Raw genomic sequence first — 21,676 nt, 5'->3', positions numbered from 1 at the left:
CACTCCTTCTTAAAATTGTTGTTACAAGCTGAATGTTCTAGATTCCAAGTTTGCCTCCTCATTTGCCCCTTGTTCCTTACGTGGTACCAGCCAGTCAACAGCTTAACTTTGAGCTTTTTTTTTTTTTTTGCGGTACGCGGGCCTCTCACCGTTGCGGCCTCTCCCGTTGCGGAGCACAGGCTCCGGACGCGCAGGCTCAGCGGCCATGGCTCACGGGCCCAGCCGCTCCGCAGCACGCGGGATTCTCCCGGACCGGGGCACGAACCCGTGTCCCCTGCATCGGCAGGCGGACTCTCAACCACTGCGCCACCAGGGAAACCCAACTTTGAGCTTTTGAGCATGTGCATAGCTCAAGGTTTACATCACCTCCATGGTAACCTTCATTTCTTACCCATCCTTTGTCAACAAGCATGAAAACATCACTGCGTCGATATAATTTTAGTATGAACCTCAGATACAAAATACAGGGTTGAAAAGTACTTGGGGAAAAGTCACACTGGAGACATGTGAAATGACGGATCGAAAACTATGAAAATTAGATTAGATTACGCTTGCACACCACCCATTTGCAGGGAATGTATCTGTTCTAAATATTGCTTGTCCTCAAAGTCAGGTATAATGAGAAAGTCAGGTAAACTAGGAAAAAGGTGTGGTTTTTTCTTTTTTGATGAATAGGAGACAAAATAAATGTGCATAAAAGCATAAATCACTAAGAAAAAGTATGTGGAATTGTACAATGTGCTTTCAGGATAATGCATGTAGAAGTATCTGTTGTATGTATGAAAAGTGACCTTTTTGTTTTCTGCTGGCTTGTGGGTGTCTGGCCGTGTAAACTTCCTTTCTGCAGCACTAATCCACTTTAGGATTAGTAAATGGGTGGGGTTCGCAAAGCAAAAAGCTTGTATTTGGCTTTCTGCCACCTAGAAATTCCTGCCTAATCTTGATTTTTATTAATTGCTGTGTGCAAAAAAACACAAAAACAAATCCAGTTAACTTTCATATTTCCTTAAAGTAAATTGTTCTGCACTTATTTATATGTGTGTATATATATATAATCACATAATGTATGTATATTCACATATATATCCTATGTATCAAAATATAGATAGGTTAGGATAATTCACTATTTCAGATTAGTGCTTTTACGTTCTGATAGGTGGCAAAATCCAGGGATAGTATATTTTCAAGAATACTCAGTGGATGTGGCTGTAGCTTCATTTATTTACAACTGTTCAAATGTTCAAAGGGAACATCTTCCTTCATTTATTAAACAAACAAATGAACAAACATACTGTTCAAGGGAGTCCATGAAGTCCCATTCAGAGTTATGACTCTGTGACTCAATCATGTGGTTAAAAAAAAAAAATATATATATATATATACATACATATATAGTAAGATGTTTGATTCTGCAAAGAACTATGTACCTATTCTGCCTCCCTGCATTGTAAAAGTCATTCATTTATTTACTCACTCAAACATTCATTCTAGAAGCACTTATTTGGGACTTAGTACGTTTCAGGTCCCATCCCATGTCCCACAGATACCAAGATTATTTAGATACAACCTCTGTTCTTGAGGAGCTCAGGGTCTATAAGAAGATTTCCTGCTTTATAGGATTTCATCTCAAAGGCCTAATTGTAGAAAGTTAAAGTTTTTTTTGTTTTGTTTTGTTTTTTGCGATACGCGGGCCTCTCACCGCTGCAGCCTCTCCCGTTGCGGAGCACAGGCTCCGGACGCGCAAGCTCAGCGGCCATGGCTCACGGGCCCAGCCGCTCCGCGGCATGTGGGATCCTCCCGGACCGGGGCACGAACCTGCGTCCCCCGCATTGGCAGGTAGACTCCCAACCACTGCGCCACCAGGGAAGCCCAAAAGTTAAAGTTTCCATGCAAAGAACTCAACATGTATCTATACTATTAAGTGCTGATAATAATTGGTATTTCATTTGTTTTTAAACCATGAGTGTTTTTCTTAAATTGTCTTTATCGTTTATTTATTTTATTTTTATTTTTGGCTGCGTCGGGTGTTAGTTGCGGCGCCCAGGCTCTTCGTTTTGGTGCACAGGCTTCTCTCTAGTTGTGGCGCGTGGGCTCCAAGGCCTGTGGGCTCTGTAGTTGTGGTGCGTGGGCTCCAGAGTGTGTGGGCTCTGTAGTTTGCGGCACACAGGCTCTAGCTGAGGTGCACGAGCTCAGTAGTTGTGGCACGCAGACTTAGTTGCCCCGCGGCATGTGGGATCTTAGCTCCCTGACCAGAGATCGAACCCGCATCCCCTGCGTTGTAAGGCGATTCTTTACCACTGGACCACCAGGGAAGTCCCAGTATTTCATTTTGAGGAATTGTTTTCCTTTCTCCCCCCTCCCTCCCTCTTCCTTCCTTCCTTCCTTCCCATATCAATGGGGGCAGTGTAATAGAGGGGAAAGAGTATGGGTTTTGTCCAGCAGATTTAGGTTTGGAATTTTGGCACTGTTTCTTACCACTGTGTCATCCTGGGCAAGTGACCTGCTCTGAGACTCCATTTTCACATCTACAAAGTGATGATAGGAATATCTACTACAAAAGAGTTGTAGAATCATATTGGTTGAATAAGATGATACATATAAAAACCTACTCAGTGGATGGTGGAACTTACTTTTAATATGGAAACTTGGAAAGTATACCTGCTTTGTTTAACATCCTTTTAAAGAATAAACCAACAGAGGTAGCTTTTTTGGTCTGAACCTTCTGAAGACTCTTTACATAATATTATCTATGGCTGTAACCTCTACTCAAGAGTTGTAGGACCAAGACCTCTGTGAGGATTCTATGGGTACTAGAGAAATATGAATCCACATAGTCTGAACCATACAAAACTGCCAGTATTGACATGACCTACAAAAATGGCAATTTAGTATGGTTCAACCTAATACCACTACTGATACCATTAAAAGCACATTTCAGTTTTGTACTTTTTAATGTGAATGTCACATAAAATTTTTAAATTGGGTTATTTCCTGGTTAAAAATATTTAATGACTAAAATTCATGTCATTTGTTTTTTAGATTAAGGAAGAAATGGTAGAATAAGTCTGCTTGGTTCTCTTTTCCAGAGTAGTTTTAGAAGGTTCAAATTTTGAGTTTGTGAAAATTTCAGCCTCAGGCATTGGGGGAAGGGACATGAAAATCCATATGTGTTGTTGGATGTTAAGGAAAAGAGCAAATCTTTGACTATTTTAAGAGAACAACATTAAGATTGTCAGCTAATGAGCTGAAACTTGTTCTGACTGTGATACATTACTAAGCAAAATTAGAGGAAATTAGTATAACAGAGAAAGAGAGATCCTTTTTTTTTTCTTTTGCTACATATGTGGGAGAGACGGAGGATTGGGAGTGTGTAGGAGAAGTGTTGAGAGGATATGTGGGAGAAGAATTGTTTAAAATGTTCAAAGGGAACTAAAATGAAGATAGGAAAATGTACGCTGGGGTACGGGTTTCCAAGAGCAGCTACTCAGACAAGTGCTTCCAGTACTTTCATCAGCACTAGTACCTTTTGAACTTCCATCTGTGCTGTCTGCTGGGCTGGGAGTACTCTGTCTGCTCGACAGTCACAGGTGATCCTGTCACCCTGGCCTTGGGAAGCCCAATTCAAATCCTCCTTCTTCTAAGAAATTCTCCCTAGCAAGTAAAGGGAATTTACATCCTCTATCATCAAAACTAAAGCAAAGAAAAGTACTTCTATTTCTTCTAATTCTCTCTTCCCAAGTGTTCTGTAAATGGTTTATGCTTGTGTCTAGTAGCAATGTGTGGGCTAGGAAATATATTTATACATCTGACATGGCCTTAAGACCATCTAGTCTACATTTATAGAATGTCTATAACTTGCCAGAGGCTGTGCCCTCTACTGGAATCAATAAAAAGAAGATTTGGATTTGCTACCAGAGAGATCACAGCCTTATGCTGTGATCTACACCTTTGAAATGTAAAAATGTACTCATGCTATGAAGGACTCTACCATGTTTCTGAAATTCTTTCCTCATAGGGAGTATTGGGAATCCTTTAATTCTACCATGTAAGAGTCATTGCTCTAGCTTTAAGCTTGTTATACTATTAAAATCTCAATATAGTTGCAATAACACTTTGCCGTTTTCCTGACATTCAACTTCAATGTGAACTGCTGCATCTGATTTCTTTCAAGAAATAGAAGTAGGTTTTCACTGAGGGGGTGACAGAAAGAGCATGAGGACACTAGAATCCTAGGTACACACAGCGTGTGAGCAGGGAGAGTTCATGGACCAGAAGTGTGGGAAATGGACCAGAGGTTAGCTTCCGCCTGGCCGGAGCAATGTCACTGGGCTGAGATGTGTTGATCACCAGAAAGCCAGTGTTCAAGGCTGGCTCACAGAGCTGTGAACACTAGGACTGCTGATGGCACTGTCAAAGAAGGCAGAACCACCTACTACCCCCCTCTGTGTCAGGCAGCATGCTGGGTGTTCTATCCCTGGCACAATTTAAGCCCCATTACAATTCTTTGATGTACGAATCTGCCCTATTTTGTAGATGAGAAGATTTAGTTCAGGGAGGCTAAGTAATTGTCCAAAGGTCTCAGACCCAGTTAGCAGTAAAGCAGGGTTCAACTATCTCTCAGATTCCAAAGCCAACATTTTTCCTTCAGTTTGCTCTTTGGGAAATAAAGGCATCTAGTCAACTTTAAAGGCCAAATGCTATTCCAAGGGAAATAGTTTTGAACGAATGACCACTTGAGGACCAGCTTATGACACACCAGATGAAGACAACTTGAATGTGAGAACCAATTTTATTTCCAACATTTTCAAGAGTAGAAACAAATACTCTCAATCGGATATCCTCTGCAGGGATACTCTCTCCCAAGCCCTGTGGGTGGTCAGCTGACCTCCTGCTGACTAACTATGACTAACTACAATGGAGTGAAATGACACCCTATCACTCTGCCCACCTACTTAGCACAGTGAAGACCTGCAGTAAATGTTTCATAACATGAGAAAGTGGAGACTCGATGAGACTGAGTGATTTGTTCAAGATTACTTAGGTGTTATGTGGTAGAAACAGGATTTGAAAACAAACCTGTTAAGTTCACAAACTCTTGCTTTTAGCTAGTGCCTCTTTGAGTTCTGATACATTTTCTGGGGCAACACAAATAAGTCTACATTCATTTCTACAGAAAGGCCTTGCAAATGCTTTAACAACACAACAACAACAAGGAGCCAGCATTTATCAAATCCTTCCATGTGCCAAATGTGACACTAAACATACATGCATTATTTTGGTTCTTTTCCCTAACAGCTCTATAAGTAGGCACGGCCACCATTTTGTCGATGAGGAAACTGAGAAAGAGAAGTAAATTGCCCAAGTTGACAATTGTAAGTCCAGAGTCAGAATCCAGATCCACTTTTTTTCCTTTGTGTATATATCAGTACTTTTATTTTTTATCTTGTAGAGGTAGTTATAACTTTTTAAGTAGTATATAAATGAACATAGGTATAAGCCAGCCAGAACAAAATAATTAGTATGTATTTAAAGGAATTAGATTTTTTCTTCTTTTCCAGCTTAGAATAAGAATTTCTATAACACAATAATCACCTACATCATAGATTCTTTCGAACCAAATGGCAACTACATATATATATATATATATATATATATATATAGAAGACAAGTACCGATGCATTAGAGGTACCGAAAACACCTCCTTTGATGAAATCACTTAGGATTGTAAAAAAATAAGTATCATCCGATATCTGGATGTTCAATAAAAGAGTTGGAGGGCTAAATAAATGGGGGAGTCACTCTACCCACTTTCCTGTTTCCAGCTTTTAGGGTTGCAAGTTTATTTGTAGGTTTAACATATACAGTCCCATACCTACTATTTCTTCTTCAAGAACTTCTGGATGGTAGCGTTAAAAAAACTTGAAAGCTTGATCTCCTTCTGAATTTCCCAAGTGTTTCTGCACTTTTTTTTTTTCAAATGGGCCTCCTTGTCAGGGTTCACCTTTACTTTTATAAGTTCTATAATACTATTCTCTCCCATGGTACAAGGAACACTGAGGAATACTTCTTCATTTATTCCATAGAGGTCCACAATTGGTAGAAACTGGATGGGTCTCAAAATACTCTGTGTTAAAATACCTTGTGCTAAATCAGCTACAGATAGGCCAGTGGCCCAAGAAGTAGTTAACCCTTGAACAACATGGGGTGAGGGAGGAGTTAGGGGCCCTAGCACTCTGTGACGTTTAAAATCCACCTACAACCAACAGTCGGGCCCTCCATATATGTGGTTCCACCGCGTCCATGGTTTTGTATCCAGGAATTCAACCAATCCTGTGTAGATAGTGTAGTACCGTAGTATTTACTGTAGAAAAAAATCCACATATAAGTAGACTGGCAAAGTTTAAACCTGGGGGCTTCCCTGGTGGCGTAGTGGTTAAGAATCTGCCTGCCAATGCAGGGGACACGGGTTTGATCCCTGGCCCAGGAAGATCCCACATGCCATGGAGCAACTAAGCCCATGCGCCACAACTACTGAGCCTGTGCTCTAGAGCCCGCGAGCTGCAAATACTGAGCCCGTGGGCCACAACTACTGAGCCCGTGGGCCACAACTACTGAGTCCACGTGCCACAACTACTGAAGCCCATGTGCTTAGAGTTCGTGCTCTGCAACAAGAGAAGCCACCGCAATGAGAAGCCTGCTCACCACAACGAAGAGTCACTCCCGCTCGCCACAACTAGAGAAAGCGGGCGCGCAGCAATGAAGACCCAAAGCAGCCAAAAAAAAAAAAGTGACTGTTTTAAAGAGGGTGTAGTCAACAATGTCAGTTACTTCTAAGGGGAGAAGACAAAAAATTGGAGGCTAAAAACATTCATTAGATTTATTGATTAAGAAAGTCACGAATGATCTTAATGAGAACAGTTTAACTGGAGTTGTGAATATAGAAGATGCATTGCAATAGCTTGAGTCAAGAATGGTAGGTGAAGAGAGGACATAGAAAATTAAAAAAAAAAAGTTTAAACCTGTGTTGTTCAAGCGTCACCTGTATTGCCTTTCGTTTCAGTAGCCTCACAGGCATTAGCTATCACTTCTTTGCAGGTATTTTTCCACTGCACATGATCTTTATCAGCTCCTAAATCTGGGTTCAGATTCTTCAAAGCAATCAGCAAAGTTAACTCCACACAGAAACACTTGAGTCTCCAAGCTTCCAAGGATCCACCCATGACAGCTTTCAGGGTGGATATCAAGCTTCTGCCCATCAAGGGAGGGAAACGGGGAGTGTCCAGATTATAGCCACTTCCAATAACACAGTTTGGGAAATTCATTCAACTTCCAAGCTACATAAGATAGCCACTGGATTAGAAACAATAATCATTTTGCCACAGGGACTGGATGGGATAATATGGGAAATCATTAAAGATAGTTACATTCCAGTGGATTAAATTAAGGTGTATTTCTCCTTTTTCCTGGTGTGCATCTGCTGTGAAAATCACTAAATTGGAGATTGCAGTGACAAGATAATCTTTGCTGGAAACAATATTTGGCATTTTCATAAAAGGACTGCCAAGTTCAAGATCTAGTGTCTCACCCTTCAATTTGCCTTCATCAGCATCCACAAAGGCAAGTTCATCATTCAAGCCTTCTAAAAAATGGTGATAGCACGGGCCATGCCAACTGATCCACTTCCTGTAGTGGAGACCTCATTGTGAAGAATGACCTTCTTGGAAGTGAAATGCATCATAAATTCATGGGCGACAGGGGTGAAGGGCCAGCAGAATGCCTGTCGCCTGCAGGGGACACTAAGCCACCCCCAGGTGAAGAAAAACTCCCGCACTCACTGCTCTCCAGCTGACCCTTGGGGCTCCCTGGGCCCAGTTCATGTCTGCTCATGCATGAGGTGGAGGAAGAGATTGGAGGAAGCCTCTGAAGGTTTACCACCCCCCTCATCTTGTTACTGAGCAAGGTCACACCCATCACGCAGGGGCCTCCCCGGGGCTTTGCCCAGGCCTCCAGAAAGGACTTCCCGCATGTGCTCAGACTAAGGCAGTCAAGGAGCTTCTTCTCTAGCATGTGGATCCTGGAGTGACCCTTTTACAAACCCGTGTTGGCTTCCATATTTGACATGCATAATAAACCTAACCCAGGTCCCTGGAATTATTTATTTTCTATTTTTTAGTGTGGATACCAAGTCAAACCCATACTTTCTGACTCCAGAGCCAACAAGCTTAAGCATCACTATAGCTAATCCCATCTCCCTTGATCTCACCTTCTTCAGGACATCCTAATTTCTCTTTCACCCTCTAATATATCTTGTACACTAATCCTAGTCTGTTGCTTCTTGATTCCTTTATAAAAATGCAGCAACTAGAATGGAACATATAACCCTAGGAAGGGTCTAACCAGTGTGAAGGCCGGAAGCTTGTCCCCTTTCTAGGCACCAGTACCGTATTTCTGTAAATAGGTTCCAGGTAAATATTTTGACATCATCATCAGATGGCTACCTTGGGGTCACCTAAAACCACAAGATCTTTTGCTAAGGAGATGCTGCCATATGTCTCCATTCTAAATTGGTGCAATTAATTTTGGGAACTGTATTCTCCCAGACTGTCTTCCTTAGTAAGGGATTTTGTATGTGTGGTAAACTAAGCAGCCAACAGGTATTTATAGGGTCTGTGCCAGTAGTTTGGTTTTTTTATGGCTACTTATTAGATTAATACCTCTTGAACCTCAGTTTTTTTTTTTTTTTTTATTGGAAAATGGGAAAAGAATATATTCCCTGCTAATGTCGTGGGAGGTTCAAATGAGATAATGCACAAAATGTAAGGTGATGTTATTATCACAGATAATCTAGGTTTTAATACCACACCAGAAAGGTAATTATAACTGCTAAACCCATAATCACAGAAACTGTAGCCCACAGGTCCTTTAACTATCCCAAACATAAGATCATCTATCTAGATTTTAACAAGGAAAACATTTTTACTATTCTTTTTTCCCCATTTAAAGATGTTCCAAGTTGGCTTTCATTGCCCTCTAGTGGTTGTTATATGGAAGACATAACTCATATTTACATTTTTATTTTTTAAGATGTCAGGCAGTCGTAAAACATGCTTCAGATACTTTTAGGTTACATACATTCCTGTCAGTTGTAATCCTTAAAGAGTCAACCTATAGGCACAGTTTCTAACATCTTGCCCAGCACAATATAGGTATACAGTATCATGTATTATTTTACTAGGTCTTCACTTAGGATCTACTGACTTAAAATAATTAACTTTATTTATTCATTCATTAAATATTTGTAGGATATCTATTATGTGTCAGGCAAACAAGATAGACGTTGTCCTGGCTTACAATCTAGTGAGAAAATGGAGTATTAAATATGTCGGTACAAATTAGTGTGGTGAATGATGTGATAGGGAAAGTACTGGGTATATGAGTCTATTAAAAGGGGTACCTAACCTGGGGGCATCTCTGTGTGTGTTGAGAGGGTGGGGTGGGATTCATGAAAGAGGGTGTTTAGAGAGTGTAACAAGTGGCCTGAGATCTAAAGGATGAATAGAAGAGACTTATTCAGGAGAAGGGGCTGGGGAGGGGAGAGTGTTTGACGGATTAAATGTAGGTAGATAATGGGAAGAAGGGAGCTTTAGAGATGAGGCCGGACAAGGTAAAAAAAGCTGTATTAAGGAATTTTAACTTTTTTCTGGTGATTAAATTATAACCAACAGACTGAAAAAGCATGAGTGCATGCCTTCAATTTCTTTTTTTTTAACCTGCTATTTTTTGATTTTGTTTTGAATTTTATATTATTTATTTTTTATACAGCAGGTTCTTATTAGTAATCCATTTTATGCACAGCAGGGTATACATGTCAATCCCAATCGCCCGATTCATCACTCCACCACCCTCACCCCCCTGCCACTTCCCCCCTAGGTGTCCATATGTTTGTTCTCTACATCTGTGTCTCAATTTCTGTCCTGCAAACCGGTTCATCTGTACCATTTTTTCTAGGTTCCACATGTATGCATAAATATATGACATTTGTTTTTCTCTTTCTGACTTACTTCACTCTGCATGACAGTCTCTAGATCCATCCATGTCTCTACAAATGACCCAATTTCATTCCTTTTTATGGCTGAGTAATATTCCATTGTATATATGTACCACATATTCTCATTTATTTATTTATTTATTTTTGGCTGTGTTGGGTGTTCGTTCCTGTGCATGGGCTTTCTCTAGTTGCGGAGAGAAGGGGCCACTCTTCACGGTGCACGGTGTACCACATCTTCTTTATCCATTCGTCTGTCGATGGGCATATAGGTTGCTTCCATGACCTGGCTATTGTACATAGTGCTGCAATGAACATTGGGGTGCATGTGTCTTTTTGAATTATGGTTTTCTCTGGGTATATGCTCAGTAGTGGGATTGCTGGATCATATGGTAATTCTATTTTTAGTTTTTTAAGGAACCTCCATACTGTTCTCCATAGTGGCTGAATTACATTCCCACCAGCAGTGCAAGAGGGTTCCCTTTTCTCCACACCCTCTCCAGCATTTGTTGTTTGTAGATTTTCTGATGATGCCCATTCTAACAGGTGTGAGGTGATACCTCACTGTAGTTTTGATTTGTATTTCTCTAATAATTAGTGATGTTGAGCAGCTTTTCATGTGCTTCTTGACCATCTGTATGTCTTCTTTGGAGAAATGTCTATTTAGGTCTTCGGCCCATTTTTGGATTGGGTTGTTTATTTTTTTAATATTGAGCTGCATAAGCTGCTTATATATTTTGGGGATTAATCCTTTGTCCGTTGATTCATTTGCAAATATTTTCTCCCATTCTCTGCGTTGTCTTTTCATCTTGTTTATGGTTTCCTTTGCTGTGCAAAAGCTTTGAAGTTTCATTAGGTCCCATTAGTTGATTTTTGTTTTTATTTCCATTACTCTAGGAGGTGGATCAAAAAAGATCTTGCTGTGATTTATGTCAAAGAGTGTTCTTCCTATGTTTTCCTCTAAGAGTTTTATAGTGTCTGGTTTTACATTTAGGTCTCTAATCCATTTTGAGTTTATTTTTGTGTATGATGTTAGGGAGTGTTCTAATTTCATTCTTTTACGTGTAGCTGTCCAGTTTTCCCAGCACCATTTATTGAAGAGACTGTCTTTTCTCCATTGTATATTGTTGCCTCCTTTGTCATAGATTAGTTGACCATAGGTGTGTGGGTTTATCTCTGGGCTTTCTATCCTGTTCTATATTTCTGTTTTTGTGCCAGTACCATATTGTCTTGATTACTATAGCTTTGTAGTATAGTCTGAAGTCAGGGAGTCTGATCCCTCCAGCTCCGCTTTTTTTCCTCAAGACTGCTTTGGCTATTCGGGGTCTTTTGTGTCTCCATACAAATTTTAAGATTTTTTGTTCTAGTTCTGTAAAAAAAATGCCATTGGTAATTTGATAGGGATTGCATTGAATCTGTAGATTGCTTTGGGTAGTATAGTCATTTTCACAATATTGATTCTTCCAATCCAAGAACATGGTATATCTCTCCATCTGTTGGTATCATCTTTAATTTCTTTCATCAGTGTCTTATAGTTTTCTGCATACAGGTCTTTTGTCTCCCTAGGTAGGTTTATTCCTAGGTATTTTATTCTTTTTGTTGCAGTGGTAAATGGGAGTGTTTCCTTAATTTCTCTTTCGGATTTTTCATCATTAGTGTATAGGAATGCAAGAGATTTCTGTGCATTAATTTTGTATCCTGTAACTTTACCAAATTCATTGATTAGCTCTAGTAGTTTTCTGGTGGCATCTTTAGGATTCTCTATATATAGTATCCTGTTATCTGCAAACAGTGACAGTTTTACTTCTTCTTTTCCAATTTGTATTCCTTTTATTTCTTTTTCTTCTCTGATTGCCATGGCTAGGACTTCCAAAACTATGTTGAATAATAGTGGTGAGAGTGGACATTCTTGTCTTGTTCCTGATCTTAGAGGGAATGCTTTCAGTTTTTCACCATTAAGAATGATGTTTGCTGTGGGTTTGTCATATATGGCCTTTATTATGTTGCGGTAGGTTCCCTCTATGCCCACTTTCTGGAGAGTTTTTATCATAAATGGGTGTTGAATTTTGTCAGAAGCTTTTTCTGCATCTATTGAGATGATCATATGGTTTTTATTCTTCAATTTGTTAATATGGTGTATCACATCGATTGATTTGCATATATTGAAGAATCCTTGCATCCCTGGGATAAATCCCACTTGATCATGGTGTATGATTCTTTTAATATGTTGTTGGATTCTGTTTGCTAGTATTTTGTTGAGGATTTTTGCATCTATTATTCATTAGTGATATTGGTCTGTAATTTTCTTTTTTTGTGACATCTTTGTCTGGTTTTGGTATCAGGGTGATGGTGGCCTCATACAATGAGTTTGGGAGTGCTCCTTCCTTTGCAATTGTTTGGAAGAGTTTGAGAAGGATGGGTGGTAGCTCTTCTCTAAACGTTTGATAGAATTCACCTGTGAAGCCATCTGGTCCTGGACTTCTGTTTGTTGGAAGATTTTAAATCACAGTTTCAATTTCAGTGTTTGTGATTGGTCTGTTCATATATTCTATTTCTTCCTAGTTCAGTCTTGGAAGGTTATACCTTTCTAAGAATTTGTCCATTTCTTCCAGGTTGTCCATTTTATTGGCATAGAGTTGCTTGTATTAGTCTCTTAGGATGCTTTGTATTTCTGCGGTGTCTGTTGTAACTTCTCCTTTTTCATTTCTAATTTTATTGATTTCAGTCCTCTTCCTCTTTTTCTTGATGAGTCTGGCTAATGGTTTATCAATTTTGTTTTTCTTCAAAAAGAACTAGTTTTTAGTTTTATTGATTTTTGCTATTGTTTTCTTTGTTTCTATTTCATTTCTTTCTGCTCTGATCTTTATGATTTCTTTCCTTCTACTAACTTTGGGTTTTGTTTGTTCTTCTTTCTCTAGTTCCTTTAGGTGTAACGTTAGATTGTTTATTTGAAATTTTTCTTGTTTCTTGAGGTAGGCTTGTGTAGCTATAAGGTTTCCTCTTAGAACTGCTTTTGCTGCATCCCACAGGTTTTGGATCGTCATGTTTCCATTGTCATTTGTCTCTAGGTATTTTTTGATTTCCTCTTTGATTTCTTCAGTGATCTCTTGGTTGTTTAGTAACATATTGTTTAGCCTCCATGTGTTTGTGTTTTTTACGTGTTTTTCCCTGTAATTCATTTCTGGTCTCATAGTGTTGTGGTCAGAAAAGATGCCTGATAAGATTTCAGTTTTCTTAAATTTACTGAGGCTTGATTTGTGGCCCAAGATGTGATCTATCCTGGAGAATGTTCTGTGTGCACTTGAGAAGCAAGTGTAATCTGTTTTTGGATGGAATGTCCTATAAATATCAATTAAATCTATCTGGTCTGTTGTGCCATTTAAAGCTTGTGTTTCCTTATTAATTTTCTGTTTGGATGATCTGTCCATTGGTGTATATGAGGTGTTAAAGTCCCCCACTATTATTGTGTTACTGTAGATTTCCTCTTTTATAGCTGTTAGCAGTTGCCTTATGTATTGAGGTGCTCCTGTGTTGGGTGCATATATATTTATAATTGTTGTATCTTCTTCTTGGATTGATCCCTTGATCATTATGTCGTGTCCTTCCTTGTCTCTTGTGACATTCTTTATTTTAAAGTCTGTTTTATCTGATATGAGTATTGCTACTCCAGCTTTCTTTTGGTTTCCATTTGCATGGAATATCTTTTTCCATTCCCTCACTTTCAGTCTGTATGTGTCCGTAGGTCTGAAGTGGGTCTCTTGTAGACAACATATATATGGGTCTTGTTTTTGTATCCATTCAGCAAGCCAGTGTCTTTTGGTTGGAGCATTTAATCCATTCACGTTTAAGGTAATTACTGATACGTATGTTCTTATTACCATTTTCTTAATTGTTTTGGGTTTGCTTTTGTAGGTCCTTTTCTTCTCTTGTGTTTCCCACTTAGAGAAGTTCCTTTAACATTTGTTTTAGAGCTGGTTTGATGGTGCTGAATTCTCTTAGCTTTTGCTGGTCTGTAAAGCTTTTGATTTCTCCGTCAAATCTGAATGAGATCCTTGCAGGGTAGAGTAATCTTGGTTGTCGTTTCTTCCCTTTCATCACTTTAAGTATATCATGCCACTCCCTTCTGGCTTGCAGAGTTTCTCCTGAGAAATCAGCTGTTAACCTTATGGGAGTTCCCTTGTATGTTATTTGTTGTTTTTCCCTTGCTGCTTTCAATAATTTTTCTTTGTCTTTAATTTTTGCCAATTTGATTCCTATGTGTCTCAGTGTGTTTCTCCTTGGATTTATCCTGTATGGGACTCTCTGTGCTTCCTGGACTTGGGTGGCTGTTTCTTTTCCCATGTTAGGGAAGTTTTTGACTATAATCTCTTCACATATTTTCTTGGGTCCTTTCTCTCTTTCTCCTCCATCTGGGACTCCTACAGTCCGAATGTTTTTGTGTTTAATGTTGTCTCAGAGGTCTCTTAGGCTGTCTTCATTTCTTTTCATTCTTTTTTCTTTATTCTGTTCCGCAGCAGTGCATTCCACCATTCTGTCTTCCAGGTCACTTATCCGTTCTTCTGCCTTAGTTATTATGCTATTGATTCCTTCTAGTGTATTTTTCAATTCAGTTATTGTATTGTTCATCTCTGTTTGTTTGTTCTTTAATTCTTCTAGGTCTTTGTTAAACATTTCTTGCATCTTCTTGATCTTTACCTTCATTGTTTTTCCGAGGTCCTGGATCATCTTCACTCTCATTTTTCTAAATTCTTTTTCTGGAAGGTTGCCTATCTCCACTTCATTTAGTTGTTTTTCTGGGGTTTTATCTTGTTCCTTCATCTGGTACATAGCCCTCTGCCTTTTCATCTTGTCTATCTTTCTGTGAATGTGGTTTTTGTTCCACAGGCTGCAGGGTTGTAGTTCTTCTTGCTTCTGCTGTCTGACCTCTGGTGGATGAGGCTATTTAAGAGGCTTGTGCAAGTTTCCTGATCCATGCCTTCAATTTTTATTTTAGTTTTAAGAAACATTTTATTATTTAAAGGGAAATGTTTAGTTATTAGTCATAAATTGTTTGAAACCTTCAGTGCCTCTTCTTATCATCCAAAGTTTCTCAAACACATATGTTCCTAAAATGTTGGAGGTGGAAGGGACTTCAGACATCACGAATTTCCCTCCTTTCACTTCACAGAGCTTTGAGGGAGTGGGTGGTCAGGTCAGGAATTGGTCAGGTTGCATCGTGTGGTTACCTCTGGGAACTGTTTGCTTTTCCCACCATAGTCCAGTGTTCAAATTCCTTAGCCCGGGTCAGAGACCTGACGAGTCTCCTGTTATCTCCTGTCTTGTTGACTCGGATTGTTCAGAATTCCTGAGCACCCCTAGCTTTTCACTTCTTCATCAGACTTCATGCTCTTCGTTTGTGGCCTAATGAAAAGATGGTTTATCTTTGACTTGTGGGGAGGATCTGGGCGGTCTTCTCATTTCTGAGGAGAGCACGAATCCTCCCCAGATCACTGGGTCAGGTTTAGCCTCTTCTCTTGAACTCCATTGTCTCTCTGTACTTTTCTTATGGCATAACTCTGTGTGGACCTACTCACTTCTTCTAGACTACATGCATCTTGAGGACATGACACATGGCTTAGTCATCACTACATCCTGCATAGCAAGAGAATGCAGGCCCTGAAAACCTCTATCAAGTTTGTTGTAGACAGGGATGGGTATATAAATGAACAGAGTGGGATATCCTATTTCCTAACAGAAGATTTAAGTAAATGTTGGTAAGGGAATGAAAAATATATTACCTTAATAGCTTGTTAGCAGATTTTTTTCTCAGGGAAAAAAAGAAGTTTAGAAAATGCAATGATGAGCTACCTGAGGTGAAATGAGAGTCTCTTACAAGCAAGGAAAAATAATAGCTGTATTTTTAATGAGAAATGACCATGAATCAGAAGGTAATAAGAGATTAGAGAAGAGAGGTCAGGAAGGGGGGAAAAAGAGAAATCTGGGCAGCATGGGAGAATGCCCAAAGGACTTTAAACCAGAGATATCTGATGCCCATTTAAAAATGCTTCATGTTTGATGTGAACTCACTGCCATCTTTTTGAACTTAGTGGTACTGTCTGCTACACAAAGGAGATGTTGTTTACGCTACAGCATGTCATTTATGCTTGATACAGAAAGTGTGCTTTCCTGTGAGGTTTGCAATTCTGGGACAACTACCTCATGTCCATATATGCTGAACATGGAGGCAGATTAAAGAAATGAAACAAAAATGTAGTTTCCACTCTCCTGAATTCTATCACAAATCTGTGAGTAGAATAATAAAAATACATGAAAAAAAAGGTCATAGTTTAGTGCAGTTTCTGTTGCACACAAAACACAAGAGATATAGGCAATAAATGGTTTTGTAGTTTGGATCACAACATCATTTTCAGCATGGTCCATCAGGCACTGTTCCCTCCAGGGTAGATTTTGAACAGAGAAATAACAAGCAATTAAATTATATGGAAGATTAACTAGGCCCTTCACTGACCCCTCTTTTTCTTTCCTTCAAGCAAGAGAATCATCAGTCAGTCTATGTTCAGGAAGGAGCAACATTTTTCATTTTGAACTTTTCTCAAGCAGTCTTAGCTCTTAGGGCTCCTGGCTGATTCTTAGCTCTGTAACTTAAAAAAAAAGGGGACTCTCATAATATAAAAAAATAGAAAAAAAAGGCAACGAAGCAAAAAATTTTTCTTTCAGATCTTAATTTACTGTTTATTTTCTGAATTATATTTTAAAAGCCTAGCATTAGGATGACAACCAGTTTTAATCCAAATACAATTCACAGTACGAAAACTCGGCACACAGGCCAGACACCACTGTATACAGTTAGTTCTATGCAAAATCTATTACTGCCATCTTGTGGATTCTCAGGGAATAACGCCAGTTGCAATGTTCTGTTTACTCTGTCTTGGAGTACTAAGTTCGTATGGCACAGTATATGAAAATAACTGGGAGAATGTATAAGAAAAGAGCAGCTAAATACCCAATTTTCCATTTAACTTTATCACTTTGAAGGCAGTATTTAACTTCTCTGGCTTTCAGAGTGATTTGTCTTGTCTTTTGAGGCTCTCAGGACAAGAGAGTGGATGTTCCCAATGAGAGGAGTCCCTGGAGGTCATTTCTCCAGGAGCAGATACTTATGTAAACCTGGGGACTGAAGAAGGGGGTATTTTCTTTTTTTATTGGCTTGCTGATGTGCAGGTGGGTCCTGACATTCCAAAAGCACAGCAAATATACAGTATAGGAAGAGCTTCTTCCAGAAAAAAAAATGCTACTCCTGGGATACCATCCGCCGATCCACACTTCAGTCATTCTCTTGTAAGCTTTGCATCTTGGCTTTCTTGTTCTCAAAAAACACTTCAACTGGAAAACTGAGGTAATATGTTGGATCATGGATAGCATAGGCAACTTAAAAAAATCATCTGAGCCTTTCAGGGAAAATTTTGGAATAAACCTTTAAAGGCTTTCCCTTCCGCTTAGGGAAGACTTCTTCAAGTTCTTTCATTTGCTAATTTATTCACCACTTACAAACACCTCTGAGTGCCTAGCACTGGGTTAGGCCCTGGGAGGCAGTTATAATCCAGCCACACCTCTGTCCTCAAGGAACTCACAATCTGTTGGGGAAAATATTCATGAAAACAATCCAAGATCAAAAGGAGAACACAGGGTGTCATTGAAGAGCTGTGGAGATACAAGGGTTGGGAGGAGGTGGGAGGCCTGCTCTCCCTGTATCTGAGTCCTACCTAAGGGCCTTCTGTAGGCCCTTTCATTCAGCTTCCTCCATATTCAATAAATTTCTCCCTCCTCTGAACTCTTGAAGCTCTTAATTGGAATAACTAGTTCACCTGGTGATCATCTCAGGCACCTTGCCCGGTTAGTTTTCACTAGACCAGTCTCTATCCCACTTCTCTACTTGCAATTTGATCTTAATAATTAAAGTGTCATTTAGAAAGGATAATCAGGCTATGGCTTCAAATATAATCCTCATTCTTTCCTTTCTGATGTATATATATATATCAGAATATATAATATTTATAATATTTATATATATAATTAAAAACATGCTCTAAGCATCTACTATATATGTTAGAAATTTTGGTTTTAGCAATTCTCAGCATTCAGTTTTTTAATTTTTTAAATTTTTTTGCGGTACACGGGCCTCTCACTGTTCTGGCCTCTCCCGTTGCAGAGCACAGGCTCCGGATGCGCAGGCTCAGCGGCCATGGCTCACGGGCCTACCCGCTCCGCGGCATGTGGGATCTTCCCGGACCGGGGCACGAACCCATGTCCCCTGCATCAGCAGGCGGACTCTCAACCACTGCGCCACCAGGGAAGCCCAGCATTCAGTTTTTAGACATAATTTCAGAGGATGAATACTCTGAAGGGGTTCCCCCTCTTCCCAAATGGGAATTTTCATGGGGATAATGTGAGATAGGATTTCTGCAGGTAAACAGTTTTTATCATGTGGAACTGTTGTCGCATCTGTCTGGTTTTATTCCTTTCTCCAGCCCAAGAGTCTCTTCATTTCCCCTGTATACTTATCCAAGTTCCTTATGCTCCTTAATATGGTCTTATTTAAGGATCTGTCTTCATCTTCCTTGCTCTGATCTCCCTGGAGGGCGAAGATCCTGCTATTTAACTCTTTATTCCTAAAGCTGGGCATGTCATGATCTTTATATGGGTCTCAGAGGGGTCCTATCCCTGTGCTGCATGTGCCTCTCCTTTCCCTTCCAGCACCCTGCATGAGTCAGGTGGGTCCCCTGACCTACACACTAGCTTGGGGGTTAGTGATTTGACCTATGATTTCTTCTGCTTCAAGTAGTGTAGTTGCTCTGAACCTGGGCAGAAGTTAGGAGGAAAAGCAAGGGCCAAAGCCTCCCTTGGGGATTTGGGGTGGTAGAAAGAGAGAAGTAGCTTATACCCGGGCAGAATGCGGCTGATGGGGTGCTCACTGACTCTTTTCATTTGTCATTGAGGATGGTCATTGTATGTGGTGAAGTGAATTGTGGTGGTCGTGGGAGTGGTGCTCATGATGATTGGAAATAAGACAAGGTGATACCTGATATCAAGGAACTTATTATTATTATTATTATTTGCGGTACGCGGGCCTCTCACTGTTGCGGCCTCTCCCGTTGCGGAGCACAGGCTCTGGACGCGCAGGCTCAGCGGCCATGGCTCACGGGCCCAGCCGCTCTGCGGCATGTGGGATCTTCCCGGACCGGGGCACGAACCCGCGTCGCCTGCATCGGCAGGTGGACTCTCAACCACTGCGCCACCAGGGAAGCCCCAGAACTTATTATTATTGAAATAAAATAACAAAATAGCAGGGTGAGAAGACTAAAATAATGTGATCTTTTCTATCACATTGGTCATGCATTATAACCACGTTCATGTCCTATTTCTCCACTAGGTTATAACCCCGTGAGGGTGGGATCAATGTCTTATTCGTCTCTCTCTTCCCTAGAGCACCTAGCATACTACTTGATAGTCATGCTGTCATTATTGAGCACCTACGATGTGCCAGGCCCTGTTCTTGCTCTGGGAACGTAGCAATAAATAAAATGGATCAATAGGAGATATTTAATAAATCAAAGAATTAAAAAATAAGAATTGCAGTCATGTACGTGAAGTATTTTCCACCTCTTCCCCTCCCTCCATCTTTCTCTAAATAAATAAATAAATAATTGATAAATAAAACACTAGTTTTCCCCCTCTAGTAGATCATTTCCACCAACATATAGACATTGTTCTATTGATAAAACCAAACTCTACCCTCTAGTGGCCATCCTATCTCATTCCCCTTTTTAGCAAAACTCAAAGGAGATATCTGTACTCATTGTCATTAATTTCTCTCCTTTCATTATCTTAGAAATCCACTTTATACAGATCTCACCCCATTACACTATAGGAACTGCTTTTTCATTTGATCAGTAAGTTCCATGTTATTAAATTCAGCAGTTAATTTTCAGTTCCCATCTTACAGGACTTAGCAACATTTAAAGCAGTTGATGCCACTCTCTGGAAATACTTTCTCTTTTTAGCTCCCGGGGTCCTACTTGCTTTCCTCCTACCTTACTGGTTGCTTCTCTTAGTTCCCTTTGTTGGTTCTTCCTCTTCTCCCTGAGGAGGACCTTAACACACTCCAGGGCTCAGTCTGTCTGCCTTTGTTGCCTGCTTCACCTGTAGGATCATCCCTGTCTCAACTAATAGTGTCTCTGCTTATCTGATTTTCAGGTAGAAAACCTTGGAGTCATCCTTCACCTCTTCCTTTCTCTTTTACCCCACATCCAATCTTTTAGGAAATCTGTTAACTGCCCCTTCTAAACATATCCAGAACCATCCCTCGCTCCCTCCATTTCCACCACAGCTGTCCCATCCTTCATATTCTCTAATGCAGATTATCCAGGTAGATTCCAAGCTTGCCTCCTGCTTCCAGCTTTGTCCCTTGATAGTGTCTTGTCAACACTGCGGCCAGAGTGATCCTCTTACAATGTAAGTGAAATCATGTCCTATCACTCTGCTTATAATCCTCCCTTGGCTCTTCCTTCTCTCGGAGGAAAGCAAAGCTCTGACAGAGGCCTACGAGGCTGTGCTGTCTGTGACCCACCCATCACTTCTCTGTCCTCACCTCCCACTTCCCTCCTCTCCCTCAAATACACAAGGCACGCACCTGACTCAGAGCTCTTCCCTCTGGAACTACCTCAGAGCTCTGCATGGCCCACTTTCCTTTCCTTTACTCTTTGCTAAAATGTCACCTTCTCAGTGAGATCTACACTGACCACCTTATTTAAATGTTCAACTCCTCTCCTAGCACCTCAAATTTACATTGCATTACTCTATTGGTTTTTCATCACACTGTCACCTCCTAATAAATTATATAATTTCATTATCCATTACTTAAAAATATATATATTGTTTGTTTTTCCCACTAGAATGTAAGCACCATGAAGCAGCAGTTCTTTCTTTCTTTCTTTTTTTTTTTTTTGGCACTTATATTCCTAGTGCCTTGCGTGTAATGGCTGCTGTAAAAACTGTTGTTGCATGAATGAATAAATGAATGGTTAGTCCTCATTAGGCACTGTGCCAATGGCTTATATATACTATTTTATTTAACGCTCACAATAAGGCTGATAGGTGTCATCATCCCCAATTAACAGATAAGGAAGTTAGTGTCCTAAGAGATTAACCTTATCAAACTCACAAAGCTGGGAAGTAGTGGATTTGAGATTTGAATTCAAGCCTGCCTGATTTTCAAGGTCATCCTTTCTCAACTCCATCTTGTGCAAATGGCTGTACGTCAGTAAATATGTGCCTGTTCTCATTTTTATGTGTTTACTTTGGTCTTAATTGTGCCCTGTTCTCCCATCTACAGCTTGCCACTTCCAAGCCGTGGTTACCTGTTTAAGAACCATGCATAGCTGCTCACACCCCAAAACAATGAGAAGGAAAGGCTTTTCCTGTTTTTCCATGCCCAGCCCCCTTCCAAACACCCACTGGAAGAGCACACACCCAGCCTCTGTGCCTTTGCCTATACTGTTCCTTCCAACGGAAATGCCTGCTTCCTTAATTCATGGTAACAAACGTTCTTGAGCAGCCTGGGGTTTTGGGCAC

General features: G+C 40.1%; 1 protein-coding gene and 1 pseudogene across 8 annotated transcripts in view; both read right to left on the bottom strand.

The window, feature by feature from the left end:
- Positions 1 to 21,676, bottom strand: part of DLG2 (discs large MAGUK scaffold protein 2) — an 812,656-nt gene that overhangs the window by 332,519 nt on the left and 458,461 nt on the right. The gene's annotated exons all lie outside the window — the stretch shown is intronic.
- Positions 7,169 to 7,735, bottom strand: LOC309964866 (L-lactate dehydrogenase A-like 6B; annotated as a pseudogene). Its single transcript has one exon. The product of its transcript is annotated as an L-lactate dehydrogenase A-like 6B (transcript).

The sequence above is a fragment of the Leucopleurus acutus genome (genome assembly GCF_964270905.1).
Source record: "Leucopleurus acutus genome assembly, chromosome: 8".
NCBI lineage: Eukaryota > Metazoa > Chordata > Mammalia > Artiodactyla > Delphinidae > Leucopleurus > Leucopleurus acutus.
Note: the sequence above shows the minus strand (reverse complement) of the source record. Positions and strands in the feature narration are given on the sequence as shown.